The sequence below is a fragment of the Triturus cristatus genome, chromosome 4_1, assembly GCF_964204655.1.
Source record: "Triturus cristatus chromosome 4_1, aTriCri1.1, whole genome shotgun sequence".
NCBI lineage: Eukaryota > Metazoa > Chordata > Amphibia > Caudata > Salamandridae > Triturus > Triturus cristatus.
Window position 1 is genome coordinate 721,217,776 of NC_140585.1, and position 20,587 is coordinate 721,238,362.

A 20,587-nucleotide genomic window follows, 5' to 3' on the forward strand; every position below is an offset into this window, starting at 1 on the left:
TTAAACCCAAAACATGTTGCCTTCAACCCTCCTGTTTTCTGGATTTCTGTTGTGCTGGCATTAGGACTGTGCCACTGCTAACCAATGCTTAATTGCTTATGCTCTCTCCTTTAAAACATGGTATAATTAGCTTACACTCAATAGGCACACTTCATTTACTTAAAAGTCCCTGGTATAGTGGTACTACATGTACCCAGGTCCTGTAAACTAAATGCTACTGGTGGACCTGCAACACTTATTTTGCCATCCACTGAAGTAGATCTCTAAAACTTGTCTGAGGCCTGCCGTTGCAGCCTGTGTGCAGTTTTAAACTGCAGATTCAACCTGGCAAAATAACCCTTCTGCCAAGACTAAACCTTCCTTTTTAATACATATAAGTCACCCCTAAGATAGGACCTACTTAAAAGGTAGGATGTGTGTTTTAGGCTTTACTTGTGATGGTAGTGAAAACTCCCAAATTGCTTTTCACTACTTTGAGGTCTACGTCACCCATAGGATAATATTGGTTTACCTCATTGAATTTAATAAGTGGTATCATTTGATTAGAATCAGGGAGAGCATGTTTGATCTCTAAAGAATAAAAATTTGAAATCCCCTTTAATGGTTAAGTCAGATTTTAAGTCACAGTTCTGACACTGGTACTTTTAGAAACTTGGTGTTTTCTTGTCCTAACCATTTGGTGCCTGCAGAATGTGTCCAGGTTCACATGACTGGGGGACTAAGTGTTAGCATAATGACCCATCCTGCCAGGATGGGTGGGGTTGAGCAGTTCAGTGTCCCACTTACAGTTCAAAATGCTGCCTCCTGCACAATAACAAAGAAACTTGACTCTACCCTTTTGTCACCCTAAGGTTGGACCAGATGTAAATATCAGACCCTCAGACCAACTTTTCAGTACAATCCTGGGCCTGTGGAAGACTCCAGAAGGACTGCTTTGAGCACCAGGGGACTGACCTGCTGCCAGCAGCTTGCCTGCACCTCCAGAGGGCTACCCTGCTGCTACCAGAGGGTTGCACTGCTGCTAGAGGCCTGCATGGACCCTCAGAAGACTGCCCTACTGCTTAAGGCCTCCCTTGCTGAAGAAAAACTGGACCATCTTGTTTCCAGGAAGACCTGAGTGAGTCCATTGGTCAGCTGGCTGACCTCCTCTTCTGAGCTACTGGGAATCAACAAGCTCCAGAGACCTCCCTGCATCTACCCAGCTGACCTGCTGCCACTGGATCTGCAAGTAAACATGTGTGAGCCCTGCTGGCTCATGCTAGAGTGAGTCCCTGACCCCCAAGAGGTGCCTCCCCATGTACTAGACCATTGGCTGGCATCATAATGTACTACTCTGCAAGAAAAGTATACATCCTGAAGTTTTGGGCTATTCAAAACTGCGAATGGGCCCACTTGCGCTGAGATTCTGCCACCTGCAATGACCGCCATTGTGAAGTTCTGGTGAACCTGTTTCCTTGCACTACTGACAGCTGCAACTCAAGATCTGCACTTCACGCTACACTAATGACAGCCTACAGTGACCAACAACATGAAGCTCCAGCAATGACCATCTATGACAGTGACCAGATGTTCTCGCTACAGTGACGACTGTCCGCAACATCAGGCCTGCTCTTTACACTACAGCACCAACAAACCGCAATGCTCTCCATGCTCCTCCTGGCCTACTCCACTGGAAACAGGACTCTTTGCACCAGACTTTGAGGAGGTAACTTTTTTAGTAGGACTAACCTAGTTCCTGTTTATGGCCTGCGCTCCATCTCAATTGGTCCCAACATGTGACTTTCCCCCAGTCTTGCAGAACCAGATGCTATAGTTATCTAAAACTTTAATATTGCATATCTCCAGATTTTGATCATACTTTTATTATCTATTTATTAAAATGCAATCGTTTTTTCAAAATTAGTGTGGAATTTTTCATGTGTTGTATTTATTTCTGTAGTGTTTTCACTTTGTTACTGTTTGTATGCTGCATAAATACTTTACACATTGCCTATAAGTTAAGCCTGACTGCTTTTGTGCACATCTTAAGTTAGTGTTTATTGTGGTTTTACCCTGACAAGGATTATGGTTGTTGCTTAAGAAGGGTTTACACCCACCAACCAATTACCCAATTTCTTATAAACTTCCTTCAATTCAGTGTGAAAGAAACATAGGCTCATGTGCTCCGCCATTCTTGCCTCTATTCCGATCACTACTGACTAAGTCAGTGGGGTTAATAATATATATGTTTGCTAAATTTCGATAAGCAATTTTTTCCCCCCAACTGCTATTGAGTTCCATTTCATTGATCTTATGGTTGCTGACCTCCAAGATGCATCTTCTACCAATACCAATCAACTTGCATTTTTACATGACTCCGAAGTTTTAGGAGATTGATACAACTACCAACTCATGAAATCTAGAGTAAGGAATGAAAGTAGAGGAGAATGCACACCAAAATTCAAGGTGTCCAGGGAAATAAGACAAGGTTGTGTCATTGCACCACTCCTATTTTCATTATACATAAATGAGATCAATAAAACTCTTCAGAATCTAACCACAGACTCCTTGAATAAAGGTGCAAGACCAACCCCGCTGCTCCTGTATGCAGAAGATGAAGTTCTAATCTCTAGAACTGCAAATAGACCAAAATAACTGATTGAAGCTTTTGTCTCATACATGGAGCAGAGAGACTTAAAATTAAACCTATCCAAAATGTTTGTGATGACTTGTGGCAAAGGGACGGCTAAGAAAAAGTCACACTATGTAAGGGATCACAAGCTAACAGAGGTTAAGAGGTTTTCCTATCTGGGTATTTTATTTTATTTTAACAGTAATTGGGCTTCTCATCTAGACCAGACTAGACTTAAACTCATCAGCACCCATGGAGGTGATTTTGTGATAAGATAGGCAGCAAACCTATCCGTGATATGCTAAAAATCTATGGCTATGGCAGTAAATGCCTACCCGTAGCTACCTATGGCTGTGTAGTGTGGGGCAATTCCAATCTTAATGCATTGCAATCCTGTGAAAACTACTTTCTCTGCCATATGCTGGCCCTACCAAGATATACATCAACATTTCTCTTACATAAAGAATTGGATGTATCATGTGTCATCGACCTAATTCAAGTAAGAGCACTGTGCTCCTGGCATAACATCTGGTAGAAGGAGGGACCAAAGTTCACCAGGGACATCATTATGGATTGTTTAGCTTTGGAACACACTCACAAGATTCCCTGGCTAGCACACATGGACAGCTTATTAAAGAATATCGATAGAGACCTATCGGTAAAAAATCCTACAGCCATTCTGCGATTTGGTAAAAACGATATTAAAAAACTGTATATGGAGAAACAAAGCCAAGGAAGAGCTAGGAGAGAGGAAGAAAAAATAAGCTTATCAAGGTATATGGCTAGCGTTGAGCCAACTGGCCTACCAAATTATTTGGTAAAAGTTACAAACACCCAAGATAGATTCTATCTGACAAGACTGCGTCTGGGCGAAGTCCATGATCTGGTGGATTCCCCAAAACTTAATAAATGGCAGAAAATAGAACATAAATGCCCATGTGAGGGAAAAGCTAACCATACCACAATGCACTTTATGCTGTTTTGTAAGTTTTACCAAGATATTAGTAAAAACATTTTTACGTCTAATTTTATTGCACAGAAATTATTTGTTTATAAAGACGCTATGAAATTCATCTGTACCCTTGATAATGAATTAGCCTGCAGTACTGTTGCTGGTTTTATAACCAGGGCCATGCAAAGAAGAAAATACCTTATACTTTTAGACATGTTAGTTTATGAAACTGAATGAAGGATGGCCCTTGGCCGAAAAGTAACAATATTAATTGGGATAACAAACTGAGGTGTACTGTTGAAGATTGGAATGTCATATCATGAAATTTTAAATACAGTATCATGGATTATATTATATCATATTGCAAATTAGTTTTAAACTGTTTGTCCTTCTATGAATAGAAAAAAAAAGATTTGAATACAGTTTTATGATGATGATGATGGTATTTTGCCAAATGCATATCAAGGCTGCAAAGTGGTACTCCAGCATAACAAAATGAGATTGACCAAACAGGTCTCAGGTGAGTTCATCAATGAGCAGTCATTCACTGCAGTAGGTCTGGTCATTAGTTAATCACAGAATGGGCTCAAAAGTAAGTGCCACCAAACCATACATATAAGATTGGCATCCCTTGCTTGACAATGGGTACATCATCCTAAATGTGAGTCAAACATTTTACGCAGGTGACCCAAATTCACATATATTAGGTGCAAATAATTAAATTGGATCAATTTACACTCTGTATTTTATGAAACCATATCAGTATGAGTTGCTACTCTGACACATTCTTCATTGTCTAGATCTTTCTATACGTTTACCAACCATTTGCCTCTCAAATATGTCAGGAGTTGTCTCCATAAAGACTCAAAACCACTCTCCTGACCAATCCTAGGAGCAGCACTTCTTTTGCATTTCCAGGTCTTCTGTACAGATTTCGAGTCAGTCTAATTTTGCAGTTTCGGTTAAAAAAACATACAATCGGACCTGACCTATACTTCCTCAGATGTGCATTATAACCCTGACCAAATTGAAAGAGCAATCATCTGATATCTAGGCCAGGGTGGAGTTCATGGAGTTCTGCTATATGGAGCTCAGCGAAGACCCACAAAAAACTATGCCACGCTTCATGGAGGTCCGCAAGCAACGGAATACTGTAAGTCGCACGGCTTTCACTAATTTTTGCTTCAGGAGTGTGTTCCATGCTGTAAAATTGAGTAGCTGTTCTACTTTGTACAACAGCTTCCTCAACGCAAGCGGCAGGTTAGTCAATGTGTGTGGAAGTGACCTGTCACGGCTACTCGGATTGAAAAATCTCACTGGGAGGTGGTCTGGAACACGATCATCCTAGCTCTTCAACTTAACATGAGCGAGACACGTGAGAGGAAAAACTCCAGTCTGTGCTGCTTCAGTGAGTGTGTTTAGAACTCCATGCTCCAGGCAGTCGCCGGTGGAGCAGAGTTAATCACCCACCCCTACTCAGTACTTCTTCAGTAAACTTAAGCAAGTTCTAAAGGATAACCCTGAACCATGTATCATTGCAGCCTCTGTCTCCACCCACTAAAATACCTGGACACTGATAGCAACTTAGGCATAGGCACTGAAAGTAGGGGTACAGAGGTGCTCTAGCACCAATAACCATAACCATGCTTGAGTTCAGAAAGTGAATAAGCAATAAATATGCCTTTCAATGTTGTTTTTATCTTGTCACATTTGCTGAGGGAATTCAAAGACAGAGGTCGAATGTCAGGCTATGTCTTCTTACAAATTGCTGATTATTGTTTTAACATTCAGACTGATGTTTACTTTTACTTCTCTGACTGCAAAGTTAGAGGATTTTTTGTAAAATGAACTATCTGGCAATCTTGCTGGGGTATAGGTAGTGTGAAAGGAAAGGTTATGGGATGTTATTTTTTTTCTAACAGACCAAAAAACCTTTAATAACTGTAAATGAATTGTACAAATATTTAATAATATACCAGCAGTTAGGAAAGCACAAATGAAGCATAATCTTGAAGTGGGATGGAAACAAATATTCAAATAGGATTAAACCAAATGAAGACACTTTGCTTGGTGATGTAGAAATGATAAAAAATTGCAGAAGCTCGATTTCCACACATTATGATTTGTGTGCTATATTGTGTTATCAGTAAAATTGTATGTCTGTGCAAATGTTGTGCCTGATTCAAAACGTGCGGTCTGTAAAAAAAAAAAAAAAACTGAAACCCCGAAACTGGTCCTAGGATGCAAAAAAAGTGAAACCCCAAAACCGGTCCTAGGATGCAAAAGAAAAAAATGTGAAACCCCGAAACCGGTCCTAGAATGCAAAAAAAGTGAAACCCCGAAACGGTCCTAGGATGCTAAAAAAGTTAAACCCCGAAACTGGTCCTAGGATGCAAAAAAATCAACTGTGTGTCTATTGCTTTCTCGCCCTAATTGCACTGGGTATGCCCATACGTGGGTCCTGGGTTCACAGTGCCACTGGATTCTAGGTATTCTGGCTGATTAGGGGTGAAACCCAGTAACCGGTCCTCGGATGCTTGCTTCCGGTCCTGGGTGGACTTGGCTTGGCAGTTTGGGCTGGACTGTTCCCATGAGGCACAGGGTCAAGATTAATTTGCATATGGCCAGGTCTAAACTGGGGTAGCATGGTGAGTAAAAGAATGATAGATTTAACCCAGTTCTCTTGACTGGGGGTGAATGTGTTGATCTGTTCTGCATTCCGTCCATCAACTGTGTGTCTTTTGTCTGTAAAGGACAGCACACTACCACATCATGTTTTTCAATAATATATTTGCAATAATGTATTCCAAAATGAATCACTGGCTACATAAAACATCCAGTGCATATTTTGCAAAAAGAAAGTGCCAGGATCCTTGTCAGTAGGTCACTTCAGCTTGCAACGCCTATTACTACTGTCAGCGCTGCCAATTACAGAAACACAACTATAACATTCATACTCCTACATGTGTGACAATTATGACTATTCCAGGACTCCAAAGCTATAAGGATGGCTTTGTGAGAAGGTATTAGTAATCCTTACTGTATATTGAATTAATAAACAGCTGTTGCTGTGCTCGTCTCTAAGTTAGACACATAGTGCCACCATGTAGCAGACTGATATTATTGCCTGGGTTGACAATTTAGTGCCTGTCGAGCACCAGGAACCACCAGCTCAGACTAAGCTTACCACCATTACCACGCTCCTGCTAAATGGGCATTGCTAATTTGCTATACTTGTTCGCCGTGAAACTCTTGCATTTTTCAAAATCCCTATGACTTCAGTGATGGCAGCACCCCCACTATGAAAAGTGTTCTGGCACCACTGAACTTGGGAATGAAGCACTTTGGCCTCCTCCCATGGTTTAGTGCCTCCCACAATTACATAGGTCAAGTCTCACTTTTCTAAGGTTGGACCTTATGAGTATGTTTCCGGGTTAGATCACCTGGCCACAAAATGATTTTTATTCAGTTGGGCCAAACTCTCCTCACCCATTAATTTTCAGGAGGTAAGGTTTCTCAAGATCTTTCTGTCTGCCATCAATCCATTTCAGTACTGAAAACAAAGAGTTAAAATTTCAAATTAAATGCTTGTGTCAATACAACTGGTAAGTTAAAAAACATTAAAGTAACCTTGGAGCACCAGTCTTAGAAAGTTCTGTCATTACTTTTATTGACGAAGAGGACTTTTTCAAAAGTAAACCGATCTTCCATAAACTCGCAGAGTTTTGAAGGCCTTACGAGCTATCAAATTAGTGTTCGATTCATTTTTCTGAATCACTAACTTTTTAATGAGTGGTGATCCCATTTGAAAGGAAATGCCATTTAAATGGAAATAGAGTAATCAGTAATGCCAAGTATTCTACAGAAGCCTCTCTCAGTGGGAATAAACAAGACATGTTCCAGTTTAGCAGAACGACCACGAGTAAACCAAAGTCCTTTACCATCACCATTATTGCTACCAATTGTGTCACTGTGCTCTGAGTATATATCAACTGACTACCTATGAAAAGTGCATGAAATGCAGTCACTTGAAACATTAAATACTTTGTCAAATTCCTATGATCTAAAATGGGACCCCAGTGGTTCCACCACTATGGCAAATTTAATTAGGGATAGAGGGGATGCCTATATTATTACCTCCTCTATTGTCCACTGGAAGGAGTTTACTTGACCAATGGTGCTCCTCGAAGATGAGTCAGAGTAGTGCAGGGATATCAAACCTCTTATTTGAAGGGCAAATCCCTTCTTCTTCAAAGCTTTATGTGAATAATTCTTTACCAAGGAGTCAAATGCCTTTGCCATATCAAGCAAAGAGACAGTAGAGCACGGTCCCTTTCAAAGAGCATTTTTGATTAAAGGGAGGTGTAACCTGTTAGATGATGTCTATGAATGAAAACAACAGAGACATAATTTAGACTATTATTTGCACCAGCATTTTGTAATCAAATAGAGGTTTAATAACGACAAATGTCTACAGGACCTCCTCTCCAAATTATTTTATGTAGTATGGTAGGCAGCACCACAAAGGCTACTTTCAATGACTGTGATATTATTATTCACAACTCTGTATCAATATTATATAAGGCATAAAGTACTCCCTGCCACAAATTATTTGGGTATTGCAACGTGCTGAGGAGTTCCATAACCATATAAAGGAACAAGTCCGAAGTCCAAGTTCCTTTATAAGGTTATGGAACTCCAAGGTGACTTGCTTAATCCTTATAATGTACTGTAGGGTGTACTTTATCCCATATAATACATGTTCATGCCATCACCTTTCCCACAATGGACTCAAATCCTTGGTGTGTAGCTATTTCATGTGAAAGAGAGATCAGGTTTGCAAATATGCAAAATGAAAATAGAACCTCTAGTGCAAAATTAAACACATCAAGAAGCTGGTAGATATTTGTTGCACAAATGTATTAGAATCAATTCACTACATTCAGTTTTAGAAAAAAAGCTGCAGTAGCTTGGAATGTGTAGAAACATGTAGAAATAATATCTAAAATGTAAGGAGTGAAAAAATAAACATGCTCTTTCTGCTTGTCACTGTAACAGAAAAACAGAGCTGAAGAAAGAAAAGCAACGTTTCATGTTTGCTGCTTTAAACAGCTGCTCTGTGACCTGGCCTCCCTTTCACCTCAGCCACTAACTCTGGCACCAGGCATTGCAATGTCCGGACTCAACTGTAATATGTTATTACACTTGAGCTCTGACGTCTTTTCTTTATATTCACGACTGGTTGCATCACCAGTCACCGATTATACAGAAATTAGAGATGGGCGTTTATACAGGGATTTCAGAATGCCATGTATTATACCATGAAAATAGCCTTGACGTGCACTAAAGGCATCATAGCATTCCAAAGAGAGGGTGTTTGACAAGCTATGCCCACCCCTGCTCTAAATGCTGTATCTTGCTATTCCATTGTATAAAACCACGTAGAGTGGATGCTTGTAAGGAGCCTACCTAAGGCCGGAGTCAACCTAACTAAGCTGTCCTGCCAGCTGATCTTACGGGTATCAGGAATTTAGTAGTTGTGATTTTTAGCTGATTGACAAGGACTAAAATGAATGTGCTGTTGTTATGTAATAGCTTTCATGCCAAACATCACATAAACCACAGTATCTCAACCACTCCCTGATTTACAATGCTGTCTTACACTCAGCATTGCTGGCTGTGTTGAAAACAACCACGTTTGAAATCCCCACCCCATAGCATAACAGTACCTATGTTCATTTGCAGTTTGCATCAAGATTTTCAGATAGTGTGTAGGAGACGTAGTGCATATACACATATCAGCGTAAGCAGGGAGAAATTGAAGTTTCTACTTAGGATCACAAGATGCTGGTTTAACCCAGACGAGCACCCCCATACATATGAAGAGAATGAGGTGATATACAATTGCGCTCTCCACCACCTCCTCAATTTGTACAAAGTGGATTGTCTGATTGAATGCAAATTGTGTAAACCTTCTCATCAAGTATGGTTGAAGTTTGTGACACTTTGCAGCATTTACTATTGCCTTTTAAATTCTGATTAACTAGAGATATAAGTTCCATATTTGGATTTTTCCCAGGGTCTCATCTTTCCTGATGTTACCCTCCTGTCTGCAGGACATGCTTATGCCCTCGTTCCCGTTACTAGGTCTGAGGAAAATTTTAAGTACACAGTAGTAATCAGATTTTTCCAATATTACTTGATTCTTTTGGAAAAAAAATCCTACTGCAAGAGAACAGAAACAACATACAAAAAGAGAGCGAGCGACTTCTCGCTGCTGCTGCTCATGTTCTGGAGCATTTAGTGCAATTTTCTTAGCACAAAACGCATCCTCAGGCCCATTTTGAATGCAGGGGTGCATTGTGCACTAAGAAAATAGTGCTAATTGCTGGATTGTGCATCTCACACAATTACACATAATGTTGATTAATCTGCGGTAATTACAAGTAATTACACTAGACATAGCTATAAGAATTTTGCCCATCCCCAACCCATTACCTCTTGTTCTCATCAGACCCATCCGCTATTGTTGCCCTTCCATTTTCGTCAAGAGACCCATTATTTACTGTCCAACATCTTCATTCATACCAATGCAACAACTGTAGCATGATGTTGCTAACTGATCTTCCTTTCCTTGTCACAGCCTGCAACTGCTCTGCCCAATATAAACAACCTCAACGTTAAAAACCAAGAACAGTCATGAAAATGTCAGTTGACAGCTAATGAACAACTTCTTCCCACACTCTGCTATCCATTGCACTATGCCAAAGGAGGTGCCGAGTGGAGTTTCCAAGACAACCAGGAAGGAATTAGCATAAAGGTCAACCTCTGGAGCATTTCTACTCTGCTACTACCCCTCTTTCTCTACATAATAATCATTGGAGTGACAATACGCCCCATATGAATAGGCCAAGTAAGAGAATCTGTATCATTTACTTAATTTGTAGAACCCTCCCAAAGGTCACTTGTAAGAGTGGATGCTCCTGAATTGTTCATTGCTGCACTGCTGCTAGTACTGCAGTCTTCTTGGGGCCTGATTACAAGTCTGGTGGTCCACGGATCACAAGACTTGCGGGGGCATGGCATTGGTAGTCTTCCACCACCCTATTACAACTAGGGCAGTCATACCACCATTGCACTGCTGCAACTGCCAGGGATCAGCGATCCCTGGCAGTGGCACGGCGGTCTTGAGGCTGCAATATGCTTGGTGTGACCATCACAGTCACACCAAGGGTTTTATGAGTTTCCTCTCTGCCACGTTTTTTATGGCTATACCTCCTCCATGAAAACCGTGGTGAAGAGGAAACAAAGGGCCGCACAGGGTTTCCTGTTGCCTCTGGTCCAACAAGTACTGTCTTTGATGTTCCCATTACGGAGCCTATTTCATAGGCACCACAGAGGGAATGCAAAAGAACTGCCAGCCAGTGACTTAAAAAGTCATAATATGGTGGGTGGTGCACAGATGGGTTTGGCGGTGCGGGCAGTTCTGCTCCTGCACTGCCAAACTGGTAGTCAGGCCCTTAGTAATCACTTGATGGAAGTTGGTCTGTTGAATTTCTGACTTGAACTCTTGGCAGTTTGGAACCCCCAAGCCCACCTCCTATTCCTTCTGGGTTTTCTGCTAAATGTTATTCCTCAGAGTCTCTCCATTTTAGTGTCTTATATATATATCATTGAGTTAGGCCCTTACACCTTTTTCAGAAGGTCAACTATATTAATACTATTCCTTCTGGATCACCCTTAGCATCTTCGTACCTATGTTCCAAAGACTGCACTTCTGTAAGCCAATTATTTATTTATGAAGCTCTTGAGCACCTGGCTGACAGCACAGCTTCTGTCCTTCTCACCCTGTCTGCAGTTTTATAGTGATCAGTTATAAGTCTGCTACGGTGCATTTATAATGTGAATGAGGAATATTCACCACACTTGTGGTGGAGTATGCTATTACATTCTGAATAAGGCATTTCATTTTTCCCAGTCATCCACAGTCTTCTTCAAAGCTTAGTAGAGTGACACTTTCTTTTAAACAACATTTAATATTGAGCATAATTACTGTTGTGTTTTTGCCTTGTTCATCTTCCAAAATATCTTTTCATTGTGTTGCATCTGACCATTCATTATTCTTTGAAGTTCCGCAGAAGTCTGACCCCTCAAAACTAGATCATTGGTATACATTAACTATGACAGCTGACAGTCAGCATTGTTTGATGAAAAACATTTAGTGGGTCATAAAAAAAGAGGGAAGATCTGCCAAATAAAGTAAAAAAAGGTAGGTGTGAGCAGATATCCCTGCTTATGGCATTGGACTTGTTGATCTTATTGAGCTTATGGGTGAGATCATCATAGGTTAGTTTTATCCAGGTATCAATGTGAAGTGTCTCAACCAACGTAAGTAGGCCTGGGCTCGTCCCCCTGGTTGTCTAGCTTACTCCACAAAGTTGCATGCAAACTCAATCAAATGACATAGAATATTCAACTAGGCAACTGTATAGAGTCTTTGTTAAGTGGAGAGCTTGTCTCACCCATAGACTACTGACCTTGAATCTATAGAAAGTAAAATAATTTGATGTAAACCTTCCCTGTTCTACAGGCAAAATATCATCAATATTAGCTTATTGAAGATTAGCTTAGTGGACAGTTTATTTCCACAATCTGTTGGGCTGTTCCTCTCTGCAGGGTCACCCCAAATGTTTTGGATCCACCCCTTGCCTGTGCTTTTTCCTGATAACTAGTGGTAAGGTGCCTGTGCTCTCTCCCTAAAACATGATACAATTGGCATACACCTAATTGCACATTAAATTTACATGCAAATCCCTAGTAAATGATACTGCAAATACCCAGGTGTTGTAAATTAAATGCTACTAGTGGGTCTATAGCACACATTGTGACACCCTTTTAGGCCTGCCGCTGCAGCCAATAGTGAAGAATTAAACTGTTATTTTTACCAGGCAAAATCAACCTTTTGGCAGGCCTAAACCTTCCCTTTTAATACATATCGGTCACCCCTAAAGGCTTATAGTGCAGAGTGCACTGTATTTAAAAAGTAGGGCATGCAGGCTTAAGTTTTACGTATCCTAGCATTGAAAAACTCCTTAAGTCATGTTTCACTGTTGTAAATCCTATGTCTAACATTTACAAACACTGGGTTACCCTATTGCATTTAAAAAGTGGTAAAGATTGATTGGATCAGATAGATAGATGGTGTTTGCACTCAAATCAACTGTGCTTTTAAATCCTTTTCAATGGTAAAGTAAAATTTTAGGTTACAACTCTGAAAAAGCCAATTTTAGGAAGTTGGCATTTTCTTGTCCTAGTCATTTGTGCCTTCTGCCAGTGATCTCGGTTACATGACTGTGAATGGCCCTACTGTTGGGCTTTGTGTATTCTTTCCAGACAGTGACACAAAGAGAGCTTAGATGTGTACAGGATGAGCCATCCTGGCGGATTAACTGTGAGGAGCAGCAGTCAGCCCCAAATGCACTTCAAAGGACCATGCCTCACACACACACACACACATACACAAAAAGTAATATGACATCAGACCTCCCCAGTCTTTTCCCACATAAGATGTTTTGAAGCCTTGACAGGGCAAGGGAATACATTTACGGAACCAGATGGGGGTGTAGTATAGGGAATCCCCCTACTTCAAAGGCTGGTACAAGGCATAAATATTAGAACTCCAGAGTCACTCATCAGTACGATCCTGGATCTGTTAACATTACAAAGGATGGATTGTCCTGTCACCAGAGGACAGACCTGCTGCTACCAGAGGACTGTCCTGCTGTTTGAGGACTGCCTTACTCTCTGAAAAGGAATAATGGACCTGCTCCCTTCATCCTAGTTTAACCTGAGTGACTCCAAGGGTCAGTTGACTGACCTCTTGCCTGAGCTACGGGAATACCTGCTCCAAAAACCTCCCTGCAACTGTTCAGCTGACCTGCTACATTGGACCTGCCCGGACCTGTTGACATTTTCTGAAGTGAGTTCCTGATCCCCAAAGGTATCCTCAGGTCTTGGACCTTTGGTTCGAATTAGATAATCTCCTGCTTAGATGAAAAGTGAAATCCTGATGCTTTTGGCTCTTTGTGACTGCAAACTGGCCTGTTTACACTGAGACTCTGCCACCCGCAATGACCACCATCACTAAGATGGATTAAACCTAACTCTTTGTGCTATAGCGACCTCCAGCGATGATCAGCAACATGAGATCTGCACTTCATAATACAGCATTGAAAGACTGTGGTGACTTCCTAAGCACAGCTCTATAATGCCCGACCGGCTCTTTGCATTACAGTGACGACAACCCGCGATGCCTGGCCTGTGCTTCCCACTATAGCGACAACCATCCTTGATGTTCTCCGTGCTTCTCGCATTCTCCTCCAGCACGAACAGAACTCTTTTCAGCTGGACCTACCTGGTCCCTGCATCTGGCCAGCAATTCATCACTGTTGGGCTGTCCTTGTGACTGTGCCCCAGTCTAGCATGAACAGATGACTGCAAGTGGAACTCTGTACATTTATGTGATATTTATACGTAACATTTTGAAATTGCACACCTTCAGTTGTACTGATTTTATTTTTGTTATTCTAGTATAATTGTATTTACAAAACTTCACTCTACTTTTATAAATTGGTTTATGATTTTTCCTGTGTTGTGTCCACTTTAGGACTGTTTGTGTGCTTCAAAAATAGTTTAGACACTGCCTCTGAGTTAAGCCTGACTGCTTTGTACAGGCTGCCAGAGGGTTAAGCACAGGTTCAATTAGTGACTTTTGTGGTTCATCCTGACAAGGATTGTGGTTGGGGCTTGCACCAACCCTCAGCCAGTGACCTAATTTCTTTCATAATCTAATAGTGTTACTAAGCAAAAGTTACAAAAGCCCTTGTAATAGTAGTTGTAGCATAAGGATACCACACCAGGATTCAGTTACAGAACCTGTCTTTGACACAAATAACAAATGGTAATACTATGTATGTCCAGAAACAAGAATTCAGTTTTAGCAGTGGAATTTGAATATCTTTAGGTTCAGGTAAGCAAGAATGTTTCATAATGATGATCACATTTGTGATTCTTGTTAACATCAGCCTGTCTGTTTTAAATGAGTTGTCAGAATTATCATTTGCCTTGTGTGGGGAGCACCTGTCTAACTTGTAAAGCAAAGAATTACGATCTATTTATTGACTCATTAATAACTCTTCTACAGTTTATTTGTAACAGAAAAAGTTTCCCATTTTCTCTCTAAATATTCTCCTTTCTCTTTGTTTACAGTAGTGCAATGTTGTTTCCAAGCCAATAGGTACTGTTAATTTAACATCATATCATTACTACACATTTCCGCTTTATGCACTAGTCATAATGCTTTCTGCTTGGTAACTGCAACTGGATTTACCCAATTAACCATGCAATGCCAATAGCCAAATTAGACTTTATTTTTGCAAGCTAATGCCAAAGACCATCTCAATAGACCATTTATTTTTGAAAACTGCCACAAGATACTAAACTACTGGCCTGTACTTCTGTTTGGTCACTCACAGGCACTACTTTAGAATAACAGTGGCTACAATCAATTACCATGTGTTCAATAACAGTCGTATACAAATAGAGCAAATTGCAGTTAGGTTAGTGAACCAATGGATCTGATATATTTTTTTTCTAACTGGAGTTAAACTGCTTAACTCATAATTATGAAATGATCTTTATAAAAACCATTATGAATATGCAAATAGTGGTTACTGACAATCATAGAATCAATCACACAGTCTATAAATCTGTAGAAATGCAGGCAATCAAAGAGAGTGGAATCTAAAATGTATCTTTTCCTACTTAAGATAAATGTGAAAAAAATGTCTGTAGACTCCATACAAGTATCTATTCATCATGCTTTTTCAACTTTTTTCTTAACATTGTGTCACATCTACAATGTTGTATGTTATTTTGTATACGCTAACTGAACTTTCCGTGCTCTTCAACCTCCCTATTGAACAACTCATGTTCAGCATCACACACTGGAAACAAAACCTCACTGAAGTCAAATGTATCAAGAACAAATCTGTTACAAGTAGCATTCACAAATTTCTAATTATATCCTGAAAATTAGATATTACAAATTGGTTGTATCAGTTTACTGGTGGTAGATAAAGATTACATAATCCCAAGACCCCGTCTCCTCAATGGTGTTATTCCAAACATTCCTAAGTACCAACAAATTTGCTTTGGATATCAAAAGAATTATTTCAGAATAGATAACAATTATAGCAACCATTCTTGCATACTTACCCATTACTCTACCGTGGACAAATGAGCTGGTGAATTGATAAAAAATATTTGATTCTTTTCTTACTATGTTCTCCCAGCACCATGCTTGCTTGCACAGCTTTTTCTGCAGTAACGCAAAATTTCCTTTAGCATGGAGTCTAACGATTAAGAGTATTTTGCCTTTTGAATATGTCATCATCGTCCTTGTCCTCTATTTCTCATGTGAGCTTTGGGAAGGGGGTGGCAATGTGCCTTAATATCCTGGACTTTTCTTTTTCATATTAGTAACCTCTCAACACATGAGTTGATCATGTATGTTTGATGGCAGTTTTGCTGATTTTTTTAGGTTTAGAGCTACGGTTAAATCTCTGCTCACCATAATACATTGTGTCTTTTCTCAAAATAATGTTTACACCTTTTGATCAAACTTTGGTTTATCTGCTAGATTTAGTTCTGGGGGCCTAGCATTGTATACCCAATTTATGTTTGTAGCAATTGCAAGTTTCCCTGTCTCTATTATGTCTATCGCTGAATTTTATTTGTCATTTTAATTATTAAACAACTTCCTGTTCTTCTTACTTTGCTTAACACACAACTGTCAATTTGCATACTTGTTAACATTTTGTCCTAACAAAATATTGTTTTAGCCTCTTTGTCTACGTTTTGGCTCATATTCATTACTCTACCCCTCAGAGTCTTTTGCTTAGTCTTTAGATCTTGAACGGTGCAGAGAGGACCAGGAATTGGTCAACTGTCCTACAAACTCGTAATTAGATTCATATATATAACTCACAGAACTATGCTATGCAAATACTGGATTATTACAGTTAGACCAAATCTCCTGAAGAAATTCAGTTGGACCAGCATCCCACAAACCAATAATTTGGTTAGAGTTATGCAAAATAGTAACATTAGGATCTGTTTACCAGAGACCTCTCTATTAGAATTACCATCCCTTACTTTTATCAGTAAGTTTAGAAGAGTAAATCATCAATATCAGATATTTAAATTTAGCAATGCAGGATAATCAAATGAATCTTTTCAGAACCATCAATTGCCAAAGTTCAAGAGGAAGAGTTCAGGAAAGAATGTGAATCATATCAGCTCAATGGTTCTCTAGCAATGAGTTAAAGGAGTCTGGGAATAGCGCATATGTATCAGCTCACGGACACCAGTGAAGTCCGCAAGGCATGAAAGTTGCCTCTCAGTCCACGAAGAAGCAAGATCTTCCGGGGAATGTGGCAAAAAGTGGTGTTCTTATCATCACTCCAATGTATGATATAATTTCTCAAGTTCCGGAGTGACACTTCCTGGGTCACCTCATCTAGTCAGACCACTCAGTCAATTGGTCAGTTCGTATAAGGTGATTGTCATGTAGCATGAAGAAGACACATTTTTATGGCAAATAATTGGGGTGATCATCATATATACTGTCGAAGCATTCAACATTTTATAGGTGTGAACAATAATCCATCAGCAAAGGCACATGCGTTAATTCAATAAGACAGTTTCTCATGGCAGATGTTCCCAAAGTAGCCAATTAGTAGGACATTGTCCTGGTATGTGCATGGAAACTCTTTCTGTAAAACATAGTTTCATCTCATACTGCAAATTATGAATCCTTTTTATGAGAACATAATCAAGCAAGAGAAAAGAAAATGCAGACCTAAATTGAATTTCGTTCATGAAATACACAATATAAAATAAGGGAAATATGTATTTTATTCAAAGTTTCTAAAGTCTTATATCCTTTTCTTCAACTTATGGCACATATAAAGCATTTTAGGTTCATTGAAATTTGCATGTGTACCTGTGGCACATTACGACATTTTTAAAATACCAATGTATGAAATCATTTCAAAATATAAAATAATTATGCAGTTTCTTGTAATTCTCATTAGTACATGTATAAAGATCATTCTCTAGAAGTTTCTGCATAATTGCAATTATTATAAACATGCAGAATCATTTCTTTCTTTCTCTGTTGGTGCTCATTTTAACATGTGCAAAGATGAAGTTGAAATCAACATCACTTCAATAACATTCATCGTGTTATCTAATTAGAATTTAGTTTCTGCACATACATTATTATTTAAGATTAAATGGTTAATGAAATCTCTATAACATGTGAGTTATTATATTCACATTTCTGTTTCACATTAAACGAATACACCATTGCAATTTAGTAAAGATGAACCTGCGTTATTCAAACGAGTATCTTTTCCTAATCTATTCTAATCTGCACGCTTTTACGATGCAGTAACTAAGTCTTTTCATGATCGATTTCTCATTGTAGAGTGAGCACAAATTGTGCACGCTTGTCATTTTTCTTTCAAAGGTGTCACAATTAGTTTTGTGTCAACTAAAGGATTCAGAAGTTTATCTGCTTCATTAATCCCCTATTTGATGGCGAATTAAGCCATCACAAAAATTATTTTATGATATCACATATTACAATACTGTAGTCTTCATAATTTTTTATCTAGAGTTTTCCAATGCCTTCATCTCATTGTAGTACCCACATTGTCTCTCTTCCATTTCTATTTCAGTTCTATTCCTTTTTATTCCTCTAGTTTCTTTCTTCGTTTTCAAATTTTTATAGACCTAAAGATAATAACCAAGGTCAGTATACATAATGCAAATGTCAAGATGGGCTTCAAGGGTTTTCCCCAATAATCCACTTCCCAGATTTGCAAACAATCTATCTGTAGAAGACAATCCTTTCCCAATTGACTCCCAAACACCATGAGGTTTTAAATCTTTAAGGTCCTTTCCAAGGTGTGTGATATTCTGAATGTAACCTTTCAAATCTTTACTTTTCCCTGGAATATATGTGCAACAATGTTGTACCTTTAGTATTCAACAGGCTCTGCCTTCTTTTGCGAGAAGGATGTCATAAGCAAAATACTTTTGAAGAACCATAGATCTCATGGTAATCAATTCAGTATCTACTTCTAGGAATCTTTCAGCAGTATCAGTAGACAGCTTATAGACCACAGTAGACAGTTTTTGTATTTTGTGAGAATTCAGTATGACCCCAACAGATGGTTCCAGGGCCCAAAAATATCTCCCAACACCTCTCCTATGGTTGCACCTCCTTGTGTCTCCTGTGAGAGGCTCCGTTGGTTTTATCAGATTGACCCACATGATACATTTTTGGATAAACTATTCCCATGCAACAGGATGCATACCATTTTTTAGGCAGCCTATAATAGACATTCTTCCTACAGATGTAATATACCTTAGCTTATACAGGATCAACACCTTCCAAAAACAGTCCCCAATTTTTCAGAACTTGGAATGTATGGTCACATTCGCTGGAACCAACAAAATTTGTATCAGCCTCAGTTCTACACTTTAATGTACCTAGATTTCTTCCATGTTGTCAATTAAAAGCAATATCACCTTGGTTTCCCATTGCTTTAAGATCCAGTTTGTTAAGTGCCCAAGATGGTATACTAGAATGATGTGTAGCTTTAGCCATGATCTCCCTTCCTCTACCTTTTATCGATTCTACGAGTTCCCATTCTACATTATGCAAAATGGCATGTGCCCTAAGCTGTGTCTAAACTTTGTGTAGGCTTAAAGAATTCTCTGACCGTTTCACCTGTTTGTTTGTCAGGCACAGGATTTAAATGTTTCCTCACAGGCACTTCAGAAAAGATTAGATCAGAGTTAGAATAATAGTAGTGAAATTGTCTGTTGCCATAAATTAAGCTACATATTTGTTGAAAATCACCAATAGACTGATCTCCATGCACTATTTTATCATCTTAAGAACTTTGTTCATTATGCATAGCTAAATTATTTTTAGGCACTAGAGAAGGGTCAGGCATGCTCGTGTAAATATGATGGAGCAAATTCAAACCTATAATAAATACTACAAGCAAAACAGAAAATATAGCAAGTATACAGGCACATTTAAACAGATTACAGAGGCAGACAACGTCGGACACATTCTGCTGTATACTAGACCTCATCAATAAGGCCCTTGCAGCTGCTCTGTACATGCTCACTACAACTCAGACGCCACGTATACATATGCCCTGAAGAAGTTCATTGTTATGAACGAAAGGCGTTGGCTGACAAGTTCCTATATTCGGATTTTTGCAATAAAGGACTGTTTAAATACAACTCTACAAAGGCTATAATACTTATTGAAAATAACTTTCTCTACAAAAACGGGTGGTGCACCATTCCACTCTTGGGTTCATGCAGGCACATATAAATTTGCATTTTTAAGATACTCCATTAGGATTCAGTGCCTCTTTAGAATCAGACCCCGTGACCTTTTGAAAATTTAGATTAGATGTTAATAGCATTTGCAGCAAAAGTACATTTCCTGGAAGATCGTTCCTTTCAAGACTTCAACTATGTAATTCCTCAGCACAATTTACACTTACTTTATAATGGGTAAATGCGGACTCTTAACAATGGCAGAGTACTCAAAAGTTGCAAATAACTTCTGCACAAATTGTCTCAGTTCCTTTATTGGCAATTTGATTTCATATCCTTTTTATTGGAACATAGTGTTTTCTCACGGTAGGTCATGCAAACTCAGATTGTTGTAGCAAGAAGTGTGATATGCTTTTGCCCAGTCATTCAATGCCAGATAAGTCCATTCAGGAGCAGCGTATTTTTGAATTTGGTGTATTTGCTCTTTTAGACCTCTTCACTAATTGTCCCTCATCATGGCACGTGTTTTGCTCTGACTAACTAGATGCTTCCACAATGGTTCAAGGCACTCATCTTTCTTTTAGAATGCATCT